Here is a 17,581-nt window from a genome sequence, read left to right as displayed (position 1 = left end):
CGCTGACCCGGCTAGGATAGTATACTCACAAGAGAATAGATTTGAGTTTTTAGAATTCAACTATTACTACACCAATCCACTAAGTAAGATATAATAATAATCAATCATAACATTCCTAGTACATACTTGAATGATACTTGAAATCCTTATATAATTTTTTAATTATTAGTTATTAAGAGTTTTGGTTTCTAACAAGAATATTAGTATTTATTTCGAATTAAGGACTTACAATACAATCAATACAGAAATATAAAAAAAATAAAAAAATTGGGAAGCTCTGACATGGAGTCAGGAACTTTTGAGAAAGCTCGTTTATTCAAGCCTTTATTACATCCTTGAGGACCACATGTAGTATCTATTATTTCGACGCAATTGGCCTATGACTAAAAGAACGCCCCAAATTTCCTGACTTGACGTCAGTGCTCTCCTGTTTTTTTTATATAACTATTATTTTAAGACATATTAGTTTTTACCTCTGACATGATAATTATAGCTGTAATATAGGCAGTTCAAGAGTCGGCTTGATGAAGACACATTCTTACAATATTTCCATTTTGAGTTCATCGATTTTTATCGCTTTCACAAATAAGAAAAGACAGAAGGTCATTATGTTCATTACTTAACTGAATTAATAATAATAATAATGCCTTTATTGAAGAGAATAAAAAATATTACAATTCCAAAAAAAAAAAACATCAGAAAAAATCAATCACAGGGCGGAGTTCAGATGGTGATGAAGCCATACACTCAAACTCCACTCAAACCCTGACGAAAAATATATGAAAAAAAAGCTTTATACATCTCGAGACAATAATGATAGAAAAAGAAAAAAAAAATAACGTAACACAAAGAAAAAATTTCAATAACTTTCTGATTTCAAAATTTAATTATAAGTGAGTCATATGTGTCAAAAAAAAAAGAGAGAATTACTGATTACTGAGCCCGCACTGATCCCTATAAACTACATCCCTGACTTTAGCTCTGTACTAATCCACCGCCTCTTGTGATCATTGGAAGAGCGGCTTTCCTCTGATCAAGGTGGTGGTAGTGTTATAAAGATGTTAATCAAATTTCTCCTTTATTAAGGGAGAAAGTGTGGGTAAGGCCTGTCGCTCTAGGGACAGGACTTAGTGTTAAACTGGATTTTTTCTTTGGAAACAGATCTAGAGATAACTAAAAGGCATAAGCTCTTTTATAATTTTAATAACACAAAAAAAAATTAAACAAAATCAAGCTTGAGCCAGAACTGATCTTTGGAGGACTTGCCTTAAACTTTTACATAAACTAACTGGAGATTTCAGAACATTGGACAGAACAACCAAACAAAAAAAAAAAATTAAACTTTTGAATTTCTCACTTGCTACCTGTCAATTCCTTCGATGGATAATCCTTCTCACAGTCCACTATCGCGAAACGTATCTCGAACCTCACGAAACTTTGGCGAACCGATACCGTTATGACTAATCTTTTAAATTTACTGAATCTATTGTCGACCCGTGACAAAACCAAAAAAAAAAAATATATTATTATTGAATTTTCAAACTACGTTTCAAACCTAATATTCCAAAACATTTATATCGACTAACTTCTACCTTCAACTCTAAACTTCCTAATTCCCGAACTGATTCTTGAGTTCCCTGAACTCCCCGAAACTAACCGTTTCCCGAAACTTACTCGTCACTAACTGCTTAATTTTTCTCTGATTTGGCCTAAGGTTACTTATTTTCCCGCCCCCCGATGGGCGTACCTTCAAAAAATAACGTCTTGGATTTTTTCCGTTGTTGCCAAGTTTTTCTCTTCCCACGAATTGCATGTTCCCATAAGGGGACCACTCAACAAACTTCGATAAACTAATTTTTAACACCCTAAAACTTACATTCTTATCGGCTGAGGTCGAGACTGCACCTAAGTATCGACTTGTACAAAAAGATTTCCATCATCCAGATTTGACAAATAGGACAAATAGGGAACCAATAAATTTCACACTTTATTAGTCTCCACCAAGTCTAATGTCAAGTGCCTGACCTTACAAGGGTCTGGTCTACCTACCGCACGTTGGCGACGTCCAGACCCAATAATCGAGAATCTCAAATTCCCGATTATTACAGATACATCCCTCTTCGAAAAAGTTATGACATCGGTTGCCATAACTTTTCCCTTGTTCTCCTTGTCTTCTGTCCAATAGTTCATCATCTCCCAAACACATATAACCAAAGTATATACAATAATGCAATAACCAATCAAGCATTCATATCAAAACATATCAAGCCAAAAAAAAAAATTTAAATTGACTTATTTAAACTCAATCCCTCAAAAAAAACTATTATTACTAAGATGGTATGTTCTTTTCTCTTACTACATGATCAATTCCAAAAATTTTCAACCAACAAAAAAAATAAATAAAAATTAATCTTCAGTCTAAAAAGAAAAACAAATTTCGTCAAACATTCTTTTAAATATCTCTTCTTAACCACTTCATTGCTCCAACATGGAGTTCTATGAGTTCACTTTCGCAATTCTAGTACACTTTCGCGGCACATCCTGGTCTCGTCATGACGGCATATAGTGTTTTCATTCAGGACGATATTTCGTTTTCTCCTGGACCCAGACTTCGCTTCAGGAATAACCTCCAAGGATAGGGAAAGGGGGCATAGTGTCACTTGTCCTCAACGTTACACAACGATCGTGAGATAAGTCTATAGTTGGACTATTTTACGCATATCGTTTGTAATTCGCGATTAACTTTTTGAGCGTTGACTGGTAGTCTGCTCCTCCATACATTAGGGTATAGTTAAAGTACGATGAAGTGTTGTTCTTATTCAAAATCTTCCTCAGTATTTGCAGTGTATAACATGATCGGATTTGTGCGAAGTTACGGTTTGTGTAAACTTCTTCTGCATCCTCAGTTTCTCGCTGACTTTCTTCTCTTCATTTCTCCATACTTATATCTCGCAAATGAACAACTGAGTAACTTCATCCATAACCTCCAACTTAACCCTTTCGCCTGGTTGCTCAACGAAACTGTCTACGCTTCTCAGGCGCGAACTGTAGTATAGTGTCGCTTGGACACACCGGGACATCACATTAATTAAGTGTTCTTATCCGCACATATACTATTCGCGGTAGACACACACGATTGGGAGGAAGGTTATTCCCTTAACTACAATTCCTTCTTCACGACGGTTGGTTTCTCCTTCCTCGTACTACCTATATAAATTACATGAAAATAATATGAAAATAAACATAAATCATAGAAGTAGCGTTGCTACTTGTAAGTGATGTTCTTTCACTTCCACATATCAACGAGGTCACAACAATGCTGATCGAAAATAACAATAAAAAAGAACGAAAAACAATTTTACAAAATTCAGACTCATAACAGTATCACAATATCCTATAATCAATATATCTCCTCAAATTTTTGAGCACAAGTTATTTGTTGTTAATAATATTTCTGTCTGAACATTGAAGCCATTTCCCCACTTTTCTCTTGAAATTAGGGTGGTGTACGGAAGATTTATATTCTCCAGGAAGCAAGTTGAACAACTTAGGAGCTATATATTAGACCAAAAACATTTCTAAGAGGTTCATTAAAATGCATAATATCTAAATTTGAACAAAACACACACAAAATATTATACATACAATAGAACATTCCACCCATTGCCACTATTCAACAAAACATTGTGCTCACCTATGAACTGCAGGCGAGGGATGTCCTTCAGCGACCACAATGTTTTTTCCAATAAAATGTTAAACCAAACAAAGCGATGAATACTACTTGAATTATCTAAAATATCAAACAGATTCTCGCTCTCCGAGTTAGCGAGTCCCTGGAATCTACGAAAAGGGCAGGAGCCGATTCACATCACCTGAAGGTCATATCTCTAAGATTTTCCTCACGTTACCCATCGCGACGTTACGCTATATTACCCTATCTTCTACTATCTATCTTACTTAATTAATCCTACATTAAACTTAAAAAAAAATGAAAATCTACAATAAAAATGAAAAGAAAATTCATATGAAATTACCATTCCCGCGTTATCTGAGGCTGTCTTTCGCGATTAGTAGTAGCCCCAACGATCCGGTGGGCGCCTTATTCTATTTGAACGTCGAACAGGAATTTCAACTTCTTCTACCGATTCTTCTTCGCTTTCCCCCTGATCTTCATCCTGGTTTGCCCAAGTGGGGATCAAAAATGGGGGGAATTTTCCTAACTCCTCCTGTTCTTCGTCTGAATCAGTATCCAGGTCCGTATATCCCGATCTCACGCGTTTTTCTAATTTTTTCCCCATTTCATTAACTCGTGGAGTGTACGGTTTTAATCTATTGACATGAACAACTTGTTCATCTCTTCGTCCGCATTTTCTTACCCTACACGTCACAGGACCAATTATTTCGGTTACTCTATACGGTCCAGCCCAGTTTTTCAATAATTTTCTTGATAATCCCCTTTTTGCGTTCATTTCTTTTAAATACACCAAATCCGCCAACTTGAACTGAAGATCTACTACTTTCTTATCGACTCTAGTCACCCTTGCGGATTTTTCTGCCTGGATATTTTGATTAGCTATCTTGTGAACTTTTCTTGTACCTACTTTCAATTTTTCACCGAGTAAGTTCTTTCTTTCTGTATTGTTCTTTAATTTTACAACCCCTGATTCCAAAGTGGTATCAGGTTTTCTAATTTTCTTTGCCGTTGTGACCGAATCATCTCTCCTACCGTCTAAGTCCCTCAAATTCTCACTTTTCATCATTTTCCTAACCGTCAATCCGTGTTCCTCGATATCCCTTATATTCTCTCGTTTAATACCGCCAACCCTTTCTTTTATCATATTTGAATTGTTAATGTCTTTGTACTGCGTCTCGACTTCAAGTTCCCTAACTTTATTTACTTTTGGAAAAATATTATTATTTATGTGACTTTTCATCTGTTTTTTGACCGATTGTATGTTCCTTTTCTCAATTCGCGATTCATCCTCCTGAATATCCGTCATTTTCTTTTCCGCTAATCCTTCAGACTTATTTTCACTGAGGTAAACTTTTCTGATATTTCCGATTTTGAACTCATTACTAACTGAACATGGTCGATAATGAGAATTATTACGAGATTGGGTTTCTCTCCAATTTTTCGTTGGGCACTCTCTAGACCAGTGTCCTATCTGATTGCAGGAATAACATACTTCACTATTTCTTCCTACTGATCTCCTGTAAGTCCGGCATTCCCTCGCGAAATGACCCTGTTGGCCACAAGAATAACAGCCTTTTTTGACGTTTTGTTGAATGTTCCTCCAATTTGTCCAAGTACTTCTACACTCTTTTGCCGAATGACCTACTTCTCTGCAAAATTGACATATTACTCCGAATTTAATTTCCGATATATTTCTAGTAGATAATCTCCCTTGCAACATTTCATGAGTCGTTTCCTGCAATCTTACTAGTTCCTCTGCTTTTTCTAAATCCAAATTTTCCTCGCGCAATAAAAAAATACCGACTTCCCTCATAACTTCTTTACGTAGTCCAATTTTGAATTGATTTAGGATCAAATCCCTATTTTTCTTCCTAATACCCGATTCCTCATCTTTCGTTGCCCCGGACAAATCCTCACTTAATAGTTCCGCCCCTATAATTCGCAATCTAATACAAAAAGATGAAACGTCTTCGTCCTGTCTCTGAAAGCAATTATTCAAATTCCACTGATTTTCCCATGGCAACCTAAGTAAAGTGAATTTTTGAAGAAATCTTGCTTTTAATTCCGCATATGTCAAATAATTCAAGGCGATATCAGATTTGAAGAAATTATACGCATGCCCTACTAGTTTATATTTAAGCAGTGTCAACGTCTCATTTTCACTCCACCCGTCTAATTGCGACCTAAGCTCAAATTTTTCGAAATACCTAGTTGCGTCCTTGCCTGAAAAATTATCTAGTGTTGTTGCGATCATTCCTAAAGGGTATCTAAATGGAATTTGCGATAAACAACTTGTATTCGCCGTAGAGGTGGTGCTAGCCGTCGGCAACATTGTCAGCGTTTTTCTTAAATTACTGTCTAAACAAATAAACGATTTATTTAGGTACAAAATGTCTACTAAAGTCCTGAGGAATAAAATGTTCACCCAAATATTACCAAAAAAAAATTCATACAACTCAACAAATTTAGTTACACCGATCTCGTACTCCTTAACGGCTTTCTCCTAAAGTATTTCCCTGAATAAAATTATCTAGCTGAAACTGTCACAATATATGATTAATTCTTCAATCACTCAATATCATTAATTCCTTCGTCCAGAAATCTCTTAGTTTATTCCAATATCTATGATCTCTATCTCTAGTATTCAACTATTATTTATCACGAATAAAATTGTCAGAATAATTCCACTCAAATTGAATCGGCTATATGTCCAACAACTTAAAAAAGTTTTCTTCTTCCAAGATTTATTCAAAATATCTACCTCTTCAAAAATCCGAAATTCTTTCGGAAAAAAAAATCGACTATATTGTTCCAAAAAGAAAAAAAATTAACACATCGCACCGGCTGTCACCATTTGTACTAATCCACCGCCTCTTGTGATCATTGGAAGAGCGGCTTTCCTCTGATCAAGGTGGTGGTAGTGTTATAAAGATGTTAATCAAATGTCTCCTTTATTAAGGGAGAAAGTGTGGGTAAGGCCTGTCGCACTAGGGACAGGACTTAGTGTTAAACTGGATTTTTTCTTTGGAAACAGATCTAGAGATAACTAAAAGGCATAAGCTCTTTTATAATTTTAATAACACAAAAAAAAAATTAAACAAAATCAAGCTTGAGCCAGAACTGATCTTTGGAGGACTTGCCTTAAACTTTTACATAAACTAACTGGAGATTTCAGAACATTGGACAGAACAACCAAACAAAAAAAAAAAATTAAACTTTTGAATTTCTCACTTGCTACCTGTCAATTCCTTCGATGGATAATCCTTCTCACAGTCCACTATCGCGAAACGTATCTCGAACCTCACGAAACTTTGGCGAACCGATACCGTTATGACTAATCTTTTAAATTTACTGAATCTATTGTCGACCCGTGACAAAACCAAAAAAAAAAAATATATTATTATTGAATTTTCAAACTACGTTTCAAACCTAATATTCCAAAACATTTATATCGACTAACTTCTACCTTCAACTCTAAACTTCCTAATTCCCGAACTGATTCTTGAGTTCCCTGAACTCCCCGAAACTAACCGTTTCCCGAAACTTACTCGTCACTAACTGCTTAATTTTTCTCTGATTTGGCCTAAGGTTACTTATTTTCCCGCCCCCCGATGGGCGTACCTTCAAAAAATAACGTCTTGGATTTTTTCCGTTGTTGCCAAGTTTTTCTCTTCCCACGAATTGCATGTTCCCATAAGGGGACCACTCAACAAACTTCGATAAACTAATTTTTAACACCCTAAAACTTACATTCTTATCGGCTGAGGTCGAGACTGCACCTAAGTATCGACTTGTACAAAAAGATTTCCATCATCCAGATTTGACAAATAGGACAAATAGGGAACCAATAAATTTCACACTTTATTAGTCTCCACCAAGTCTAATGTCAAGTGCCTGACCTTACAAGGGTCTGGTCTACCTACCGCACGTTGGCGACGTCCAGACCCAATAATCGAGAATCTCAAATTCCCGATTATTACAGCTCTGAAAGATGACACAGACAAATCTACAAATGAATTACAAATATATCTGTTATAAAATCTATAAATGGAAAAACTAAAAGATCTTTCAAATAGTGACAGCCTATGAGGAGGAGGGGATATAAGTCCTCTACTACGTGTGTTAAGATTATGTACATCAGACCTGAATGTTAACTTTCGATACAGATACGATGGTTTTTTAGACAATAGAGTACGGTGGTAACAGACTAAAGCTCCCACCAGAAATTTATTACGCATGTTCAACCACCTGACATCCACCAATTTATGACTTATATGATCAAACTTTCGAATTCCATATATGAATCTCAAGCAAGAATTTTGAATTCTCTGGATAGAGTTCAAGGTCACTTGATCCAAACAGGAAAAAAAAAACCTGTGAGCAATAATTGAAGTTGGACAATACCAATTTGGTGTATGTTCTGTTTTTTTCATTTTCATAGCAAAATTACTCGAACCTTTTTAGTTATTCGATATACATGTTATTCATGCGAATTGAAATGATACAGTTTGATAAACAAATTTAGAGGAACGCATTTACGCGACTTCAGTAGGTTTTTATGAACTCAAAGACCCGTTTAGGTTTTAGAAAATATTTTACATTTTTCTCCAATATTCTTTTGAATATTTTATTATTCGGATGATCAGTTCAGAACTTCGCACATAAAATTATTATTCAATAGCGGATTTAATCTACGAACTGACTAGTTCTTGATAATACCTATATTAGAGTTAAGATGTTCAATTTTTTTTATAAAAACGGTTCTTATACGAAAAATTGTTTTGTTACGGATTGAACGAGCTTAATAATTTTTAGTTTTAAATATCTCAGTGGCGTACCATCCTTCTCGTTCAAAATACTGTTATCAATAGATGGAAATGGTCAGTTGTCAAGAAAAAATGGAAATCTGGATACCTAATATTGGACTTCACATAATCATTGAGCATACACACGTCTAACTACATACTAGTATTGAAAATTATTAAAATATGTATTTTGATTAAGTGCGATTCTCATTCGTATTTAAGATTGAGATAATACAATAACTGATGTGATCATCAAGATAAATCTACTAATATGGAAAATAAGATATAAAATCAAATGGTATAGGATACTTCCCAGTGGAGAGTGGAAAAATTACGCACGCATTGCTTTCAGATTTTTAGTGGCTATTGACAATAATGCGCGTTATCAGTCAGATAGGTTGGTCAGCGACTCTAAAGATAAGTGTTAGTGACTCAACCTACTCTACGGTTGAAATAATGGGTAACCTTGATTTGATAGAATTAATTGTCGCAAAGAACAATATTCATGAAATGATAAATTGGAAAAATATTTAGATCGTTTCTCTTCCCTATTGGTTCTCTCTAGTTAGATTCTTAGATTATTAATGATTTATTGCTATATTTTCATTGACATGACGGGAAAATTTTACTTTCCTGAAGGAACCTTCTGTAAAAATTAATAACAATAACATATTGATAGTGGTTTTGACAAAATTCGATCGGGTAATGAGCTCCTTGATATCAGATGAAAAATGAAAACAGAAATGATTTTCAACTGATTTTATTCATTAATTATATAAAAAAATTCGAGCCGTATGGGACGTCTATGCGCCATTTGAGTCTACAGGACTATTTAGAGTGTTATGGATTTTCAAACAAATTTTTCATTATATTATATTGAAATAAAAAGATCCAGTAATTTTGTAGAATGTTAAACCAAAATACCCTGGGAAATACCAAAATTGAATTAAGGTAAAGTTAGTCCCATCCCAGTTTTGTATAATTTATGTTTCAGTTAGAAAATTTTTATTAATTATAAGATGTGGATGGATAGATTTATTTGAAGATGTTTCGTAAATATAATGACTTTGGAAGATGAGAAGTGCAAATTTTGTGATGGTAGAGTTGAGATAGTTTTCGATTTCAAAATATTCTTCTGAGAAAATTTTTTTTTAATATAATAGTATATTCTGAAACAATTTGCAGAATGGGCTCCTTTTCCAACACGAATGCGAAATTCGAAAGGACGAGTGTTGGAATTGCCTTCTGCAACGAGTATTAGACGATATTTTCTTTATTTCAATCAAGATTTGTGAAATATTGTCGAAATTCGAAGAAAATTCAAACTATAGATCCTAGAATATAAATATTGTGGAACTTGTAATAATTTGCAAATACAATATCCTACATATGTCATTATAAAAAATTGGAGAAAATATTTGCCAACTATCAGCCGCAGTAGGTAATCAATATACTACTTTTCTGCCTTGTAAAACAAATAACTATTTCCTGATAATTTGGTCTCAGAATACAATGATGATGAAACTTTGCATTGATATGTAGAACAATAGGTAGTTCAAAAGTTCATGCAATATTGTTTCATGCTGATTTCGACACTACAACAAAAGGGAATTCAAAAATTTCGAAAAAAATACTCAATATTAAGCAAATTGAACGTTGGTACGAAATAACAATTAAAAGAAAATTTCATGTTGATCGCTTGATTATAATATGACCATAAAAATTCATGCAATATTTATAAAATGTATATTTCAGTGACAACAAATCTTACCAATAGAATTATTAATGAAATAATTTCTTGGTTCGAAATTAATGAATTTACTTTCCTCAAAACCTCCTCTCGTTAGCATAGATTACATTTTTGAAATTTTTAGTAATTGTAAACGTCGAAAAACACTCGAGATAAACTGACAAAATGGATCAATGTAAATGAAGACAGTGACCACTTGGACTCGCGCTAGAGAGTAGAGAGATAGCAATAAAAAATCCCTTCAAGTGAGCTTTGTGATCAATTTACAGATTTTCATATGGTTTTTCAATGAGAGGTTTAATTTTTTTATTAAAAAGAAGAGTACCTATTTTTCAAAACAAATCAATGTGAGAAGGAATGTATATGTATATTTCATTAACAATGGAAAACGAAATCATTCAAATGACAGCCATTTGAAAAGAAACCTTTTATTGCAAAACCCTTTATACATCAGGGTTAAGACTATTTAGAGGGCCACTACAGGGATATCGAAAACCTTTGGAAAGACAAGAAGGTTCAAATTACAAAAAAGATGCGTTATTTAGGAATGGTTGGTATGATCAGATTCAAAAGATTTCCATTCCTGGGATATCTCGAAATAAACTGAATATAGAGATTTTCTTTTTTTTTCTGTATAACTGTTTTCAGAGATACTAAATTTGGTTTATAGCCATTATGCAATATAGAGATACTAATGGTGTCTTCAGATTTTTCTGTTTTCCATTGTTTCAGAGACGCGATAGTCAAGTCATGATTTCACATAACAAGTCTTCTAATTTGCGTACCTAGACTTGATATTTTTGTAGAGTGTAATACATTGTTGAATTTTAAATTTCTTTCTTTATCACCTCATAAGAAAAACCAATATGGCATCCATAAGAAAAAAATTGACTCTCGTCTCTGAAACAATGGAAATCAGAAAAAATCTGACAACACTATTAAAATCTGAAATTCTCTATATTGGATAATGACTACAAATCGAATTCCTTGAAGTTATCTCCAGAAACAAATGAGTTATACGGATAAAAAGAAATCTCAATTTTCAGTTTTTTCGAGATATTTCGACACGCTAATCCTTAAATAAATAATAATTTTGCAATTCAAGCCACCCTTTCTCTAACGGTTTTCGATATCCCTGTAGTGTCCCTCTAAATAGTTCTAATCCTGTATATCGAATGATTTTTGCACTATTTGGCTTTTATCAAGGTATTCATGGCATACATATATTTATACCTTTAATGGAATTTACATTTATATCTGCTATCCTATTTGAAAGGTTACTCCTATGATAAACATATAACAGGGAAACATTCAGGCAAACAAAATGAAAATGTTTTGAGGCATATATCAGTCGATTTCCCGAAAATTTTCTATCCTATGCGACTTTGTGGTTTTCCGCTTAAATACTCATGAATGAATAATAATTATTGGATGATTCGCTGGTATTAGAAAATTTCTTACATACTTATGAATTATTTGGTATTATTTGAATTTGTTCAGACGTTTCCAATATTGTTATCTACATAATTCATGCCGATTTCGAAGGGGCTATACATTCCTTATCAAACAAATACAGCTCTATTCGAACGTTGAAAGATCTTCAACTCTCCACATTATTTCGAAACATAAATTGGTATACGTATCGAATGTTGAGAGAAAGAACCTTGGTATTATTGCCCTCAAGCAATGTGTTAACGATTCATTATTATTCAACGACTGTTTTAATCTCTCTGGCATAACTCAAATTATAACATGTCCTTCGAAGGTGGCCTGGTCTAGTTTTTGAACGATCGTAATTTTTTACCCAACAAAGAATCATACCACAATATAGTTTCTAAATCATGTAAATTGGTCGCTTACAAAGCTCACTTGTAATTGTAATTGTTGAAATTGTTGATTGATGCTACCTATTTACGGAAAATTGGTCCAGTGGACAGGATCCGTACTACAAAGCCGAAGATCGAAAATTTGAGCCACGGTTCGGAAAAGAAATTTTCTGGTAAGCGGAAAACCGCAAAGTAGCATAGGATATGAAATATTCGAAAAATTCTATCAAATTGACTGATATATGCTTCATTTTCATTTTGTTTTCTTGAGAGTTATGATGGATCTATATTTTCCCTGTTATTTTCTCATCGTAGGAGATAGTTATATGAAAATGTAGAATTCCATTCAAAATACCTAGATAAATCTAGATGGTGGTAGATGGATAAATATATGAAGGGTTTTCCAATAAGAGGTTTCATTGGCGGCCAATTGGCTGATATCGTTTTCCATACGTTTTGGAATATTTTTTTTCTATTGATTTATCTTAAAATATGAAACAAAAATCTCTCATTGGAAAATCCTATATTGAAATTCTGTAAATTGGTCGCTTACAAAGCTCATTTGAAGGAATTGTTGAAATCGTTAATTGTTATCTCTTTGCTCTCTAGCGCTAATTTAAGTGGCACATGTCTTTCAGTTTATTTACAGTGATCCATTAATTCATCTCGAGTGTTTTACGACGTTTACGACTACTAAAAAGTTCATAAATATCTAAATCTATCTCAAATATAAGCTACGGAAAGAAGGATTTGAGGAAAGAAAATCCATTAATTTCGAGCCAGAAAAAGCAAATGGAAATTTCTTGATTATTTCATCAATAATTTTATAGATAGGATTTGTTGTCACTGCTTGAAATGGTTATTTTGCATCTACATTTTATTTGTTGAATATTGTAGAATTCTCTCTTGTTTTGCAGTATGAAATATTGCATGAACTTTTGGACCATTGTCCTGTACCTAAATACAAAGTTCCATTTTCATTGGATTCGTAGTTTTCGGATTATCAGAAAACAATATTTGGAATGGCCAAATTTAAGGAACCGTTACTTAGATTTTTCAAAATAACTGACATATGCGTTCCTATCCTATACACAATTATGCTGTTTAATACCAGACAGGTAACATCGAATTTGAGGACATATTATTCTTCAGTAGGTAAGTCGAACATTTTCGTTTGAGCTCAAAATTCGGAAACGACAGACAATCTGACTAAATTAGGAGATAGCTACGTAGCTCCCAGTTCTGGGAACAGGGAAAAGGTTCTTAACTACTATGACACTGCGTTAGTTTGTAGTGTTCACTGATCCGGTTTATATTTTTATTGAATTGAAACAGAAATCTTTCCAAATGGCAAATTTTATTTGCTTCAATCAAGAGCTGCAAATATACTTGGAAATGAAATGGAATTTGACAGATTCCAACATTGTCACCTGTTAATTAAGGAAGGTGAATATGATTTGCTCTATATCATTTGTTTGAGCGAATAAAACAAAGCCTTCAAGTCATCTTGTTCATGAAGACAACCATTTACATCTCTTTTCGAATCTTCATTCATTTCAGATATTGTCGCTACTTACATCAGCATTGCAGTCCTTAAGCTCAAACTACTTACTGGCCTGTTTAACCACACCAAAAATCAATAGAGTAATACCTCATCAAAAATGAACAAGTTTATGTACGAGCCAAACAAGATTTAGTTCAGTTTAGAATGCTGTTCAAAAGATTTTATTGGCAAGCCAGTGAATTGGTTGAAATCACAACAAACCACATTGGGTGCAATTGTTGTCGGTTCCAAACAAAAGCAACACTTGTATATGAAGGCTATAAACAGAACAACTTTTCATATTGACAATAGAACAATTTTCTAATAGGTATACATACATATCTAATTCTTTATTAGTTGACATTTAAAAGTAATACTTTATGAGGTACATGTGAGGATGAAAATCGTGGATACTCCACCTTTTATTTGGCTAGCAAAGCACAGAGGAAAGAAAACTACATCACTGTTTCGTCCTTTAAGGTACACTGATTATTCGCCACAATCACAGACAACTGTCATGCGGTATTTCGCGAGAAAAATAGAAAATTCTTTTCTTTTTCGAATACACTCGGAACGTAACTGTGAAACTGAAGGTTAGTAGCGTAAACTCGCTCGCTTTGAATCCAATTCGAATCTATTTTGTTTCTAAGATAGTTGACGCGCGTGCGCATCCTCTGACATTGATTATTTGAGCACGTGTAGTGGGCGCGATGCGTATATCATAACAAAATAATCGAATGGTCCATTCATATGAACAGTAGTGAGAGGCGGATCGTTAGAAACAGCGAAGTAGGCTGTTAAAAAAAATTGTCACTTTGATTTTGCGGTTTGAAATTTCCTTTCATAACTAGGATCAGCGAAACTGCGGAGTAAACAGTTTTCGCGCGTTTGTTCAATTATAGTTAAGTATGTACATTTCATCTATTGACGTGAAGAATAATTTGATCTTTCCAGCAACTCTCTTTCATTTCCATGTTTTTCACTGCATGTATGTGTCAGATGTCAAGCTGACATTTGACTATAAAAACCAATCTTCATCATCAAAATATTGCGCATATACACCATATGCAGTAGAGCTAAGCTTAGAGGTTAAGCTCGTCAAAATTCGTAGCCACTAGCCACTGTCACTTTTATGTGTGTTGAGCTCGCCTTAATATGAGTCCTCGACATTGTGGGCCTAAGTGTTTTTTGCGAACATTTCAATTATAATAGCGTAATATTTGAGATTAACAGGGAATTTTTTAATCCCGGAAAAAGTAACCTCCTCGGGCGGGACCCGAACCAGCATCCTCCGAATAACAAGTCCAGTGCTCTCATCAACTGAGCCACCGAGGAATTTGAAAGTTCTAAACGCATATCGTGGAACTGCTTCTCCTAGGATCAAATGTTAGTAGTAATATCCCTTCATCCGCCCATCAATTTCCTCGATGGCTCGGTTGGTGAGAGCGCTGGAAGAGTGATTCGGAGGTTGTGGGTTAGGGTCCCGCTCGAGAAGGTACTTTTCCGGAAATAAAAAAAAATTGTATGGACACCGTCGACGTCGTTGTTTTCGGATTCCCACGTCATTTGAAAATTAGGCTAATTGTTTTCGAAGATATGGTTGATCTTTTTTTGGATCGATGCAGGAAAATACTCTCCCTATTTAGATTTGTTCATCGCCAATTGGAATTTGACAATGACTTGTAATATCCTGGCACAGACCTAGAATTTTGCAGCCTTCGACGCACTCGGACTAGTTAAGAGACATCACACTAGATTTCATTAGCTGGGTTCTCACAAAATTCAGTGCATACGACCATTATCATTTCATCATTCATGATTTTTTTTTCTGAAAAAGCTATGGAATCGGTTCTGAAAAATTTTTAGAACCGATTTCTTTTGATGTGAATTGAATAATTTATAAGATATTGACTATTTTGTACATATTTTTTGTTAATTTGTTGTAACAAAATTGTGCATTATACTTTTTATTTCATTTAACTTAATACTTGATATTCCTTGAAAGGATCGGCGTCAACATTTCAACAGAAGTCAAGAAAGAATAATAGCTTTAGAATAATATAGCCAGAGCTCTCGTCCGACGCGAGAATGACGCAATACTTCAAAGTACCTGGCTGAAGCCAATAAAGTGTCTCTCCTAAAGTGAGGTACTGTAGCATCAAAGGTACTGAAAAGGCTGATGATCTCATGAAGAGTACATTAAAGGTAGAAGAATTTGGCCCTGAAACCTTCAATTGTCTTGGAAAAAAACAGTAAAGATCATAGCCATACATTGATGGAAGTTGTAAAATAAAATAAGATATTCCTCTCGGAAAATAAGCAGGCGAATAGATTCATTAAATTTTCGTGGTCTTCACAAAGAAACTCATGCAGATATCGAATTGGTGCAGTGGTACAAATACACAGGAGCCTGCCTGATGAATTCATACTTGGGCAAGCTTGCTCTTGGTTCTAACGATGTGACTGCAAAATCTTCTATGGAGATTGTTAGATTTATAAGTATATTATGATATTGTAATTGTTTCTCTCGAGAATTGAATGAATAGGATAATAAGGAAATAAATGGAAGAATCCGGACTGCTGACCGATATATATATTCTAACAGGGTAATATATTTAAATCATGGAGTCTCACACGAACATCAAAGCAGAAAACCTATAAAACAGTTATTAGGCCGATAAAATCATATATGGATAATATGTATAAATTGCTCCAGTTCATCATAAACGGCAAAATAGATACAAAACGAGAACCAGGAAGGAGACAACAAAGGAACGAATTTGCCATTGTAGCCACTAGAAAAGGCACTAAAGAAATCCGCAAACTTGGACTCTAATTAATCTACAAGTATTGAGAGTTCAAACTTAATGCCAATCAACATTACGGGACTAATCCGGAAAGGTATCGTCTGATACCTTCTGTTTCACGGTCTGTATGGCTAGTCAAATTTAATGACGACCAAAACAATATCCACTGACAAACAAAAACTGAATCATAATACCACGATAACCTTCGTCATAACCCGTTATTCTTTTACCTGGTTCTCCTTAAAAAAAAATTTTCTGTTATTTTTCCATACTGAGGGATTTATAATTTGAAGAGTGAAACAAAACAAAACACAAGAAATACATTTGTTTTTGCAATAACAAAATTATTATATCAACCCAAAGAAATAATGAAATTATACAAACTTAAATTGAAAAAAAGATTGGCATACGTTTCGAATTTTTGTATTTATATACTACTTAATTTATATGACTCAATTCACAACTTACACACTAAATGGATATGAATTAATAGGAGAGTTATAATTTATATCATTGAATTTTTTAAATTATTCATGTTGTATCATTATTCATATTTGTTTTGTATGATATTATAATTTCAGTATTTTTCCTTATTTCTGTTGCATTATAAGTTTCACACAAAATGCCGTGTAACTCATTTTATCCTTGCATTTGATTCGATTGTGATCTGTAGGTGTTCAGATTTTCCTTGCGTCTCAAATAATTCAAATAAATTTATGATTTTTTTTCTAATAATACATTCAAAGTGATGTTGAAGGCTTTCATGGCTGGATTGTACCACAATTAGAAAATTCCTGGTTTTAGGCGTTGTCTAGTTAGTTCTCCACCTGACGTTTCGCTTACTATTGGAGTAAACATCTTCAGAGTTTTCTAAATGCTAGATTGTAACTACCCATTGGATTTTTTCGATGCTGAAGATTCCGGAAGATGCAGGTGGAAAACCATGGCTAAAAAGCCCAAAACATTCTTATCTGTCGAACCATTTAAAGTCACTGTATTCCAATGAATTTGCGATTTTGATGGTTGAGCGATATATGGCTGCGGTGTAGAGATTCACGGCTTGGCTTGATTTTCAAGCTACTTGGCTTGGGCTTGACTTTAATTTCAAGTCAAGCTGCTTGATTTTTAGCAGTTTTATTGTGTAGTTTCACATCAA

General features: G+C 34.0%; 1 protein-coding gene across 1 annotated transcript in view; it reads right to left on the bottom strand.

Annotated features, from left to right (window-relative positions):
* The window catches only part of LOC123684770 (protein SERAC1), a 35,848-nt gene extending 21,599 nt beyond the window's left edge, over positions 1–14,249 (bottom strand). The window contains exon 1 of the mRNA XM_045624213.1: positions 14,038–14,249. The gene's annotated coding sequence lies outside the window, so the exon portion shown is untranslated. The remainder of the gene's footprint in view (positions 1–14,037) is intronic.
* Positions 14,250–17,581: the final 3,332 nt, after the last annotated feature.

Source organism: Harmonia axyridis, chromosome 1 (genome assembly GCF_914767665.1).
Source record: "Harmonia axyridis chromosome 1, icHarAxyr1.1, whole genome shotgun sequence".
NCBI lineage: Eukaryota > Metazoa > Arthropoda > Insecta > Coleoptera > Coccinellidae > Harmonia > Harmonia axyridis.
The sequence above is the reverse complement of the archived record's forward strand: the minus strand, read 5'-3'. Positions and strand labels throughout refer to the sequence as shown.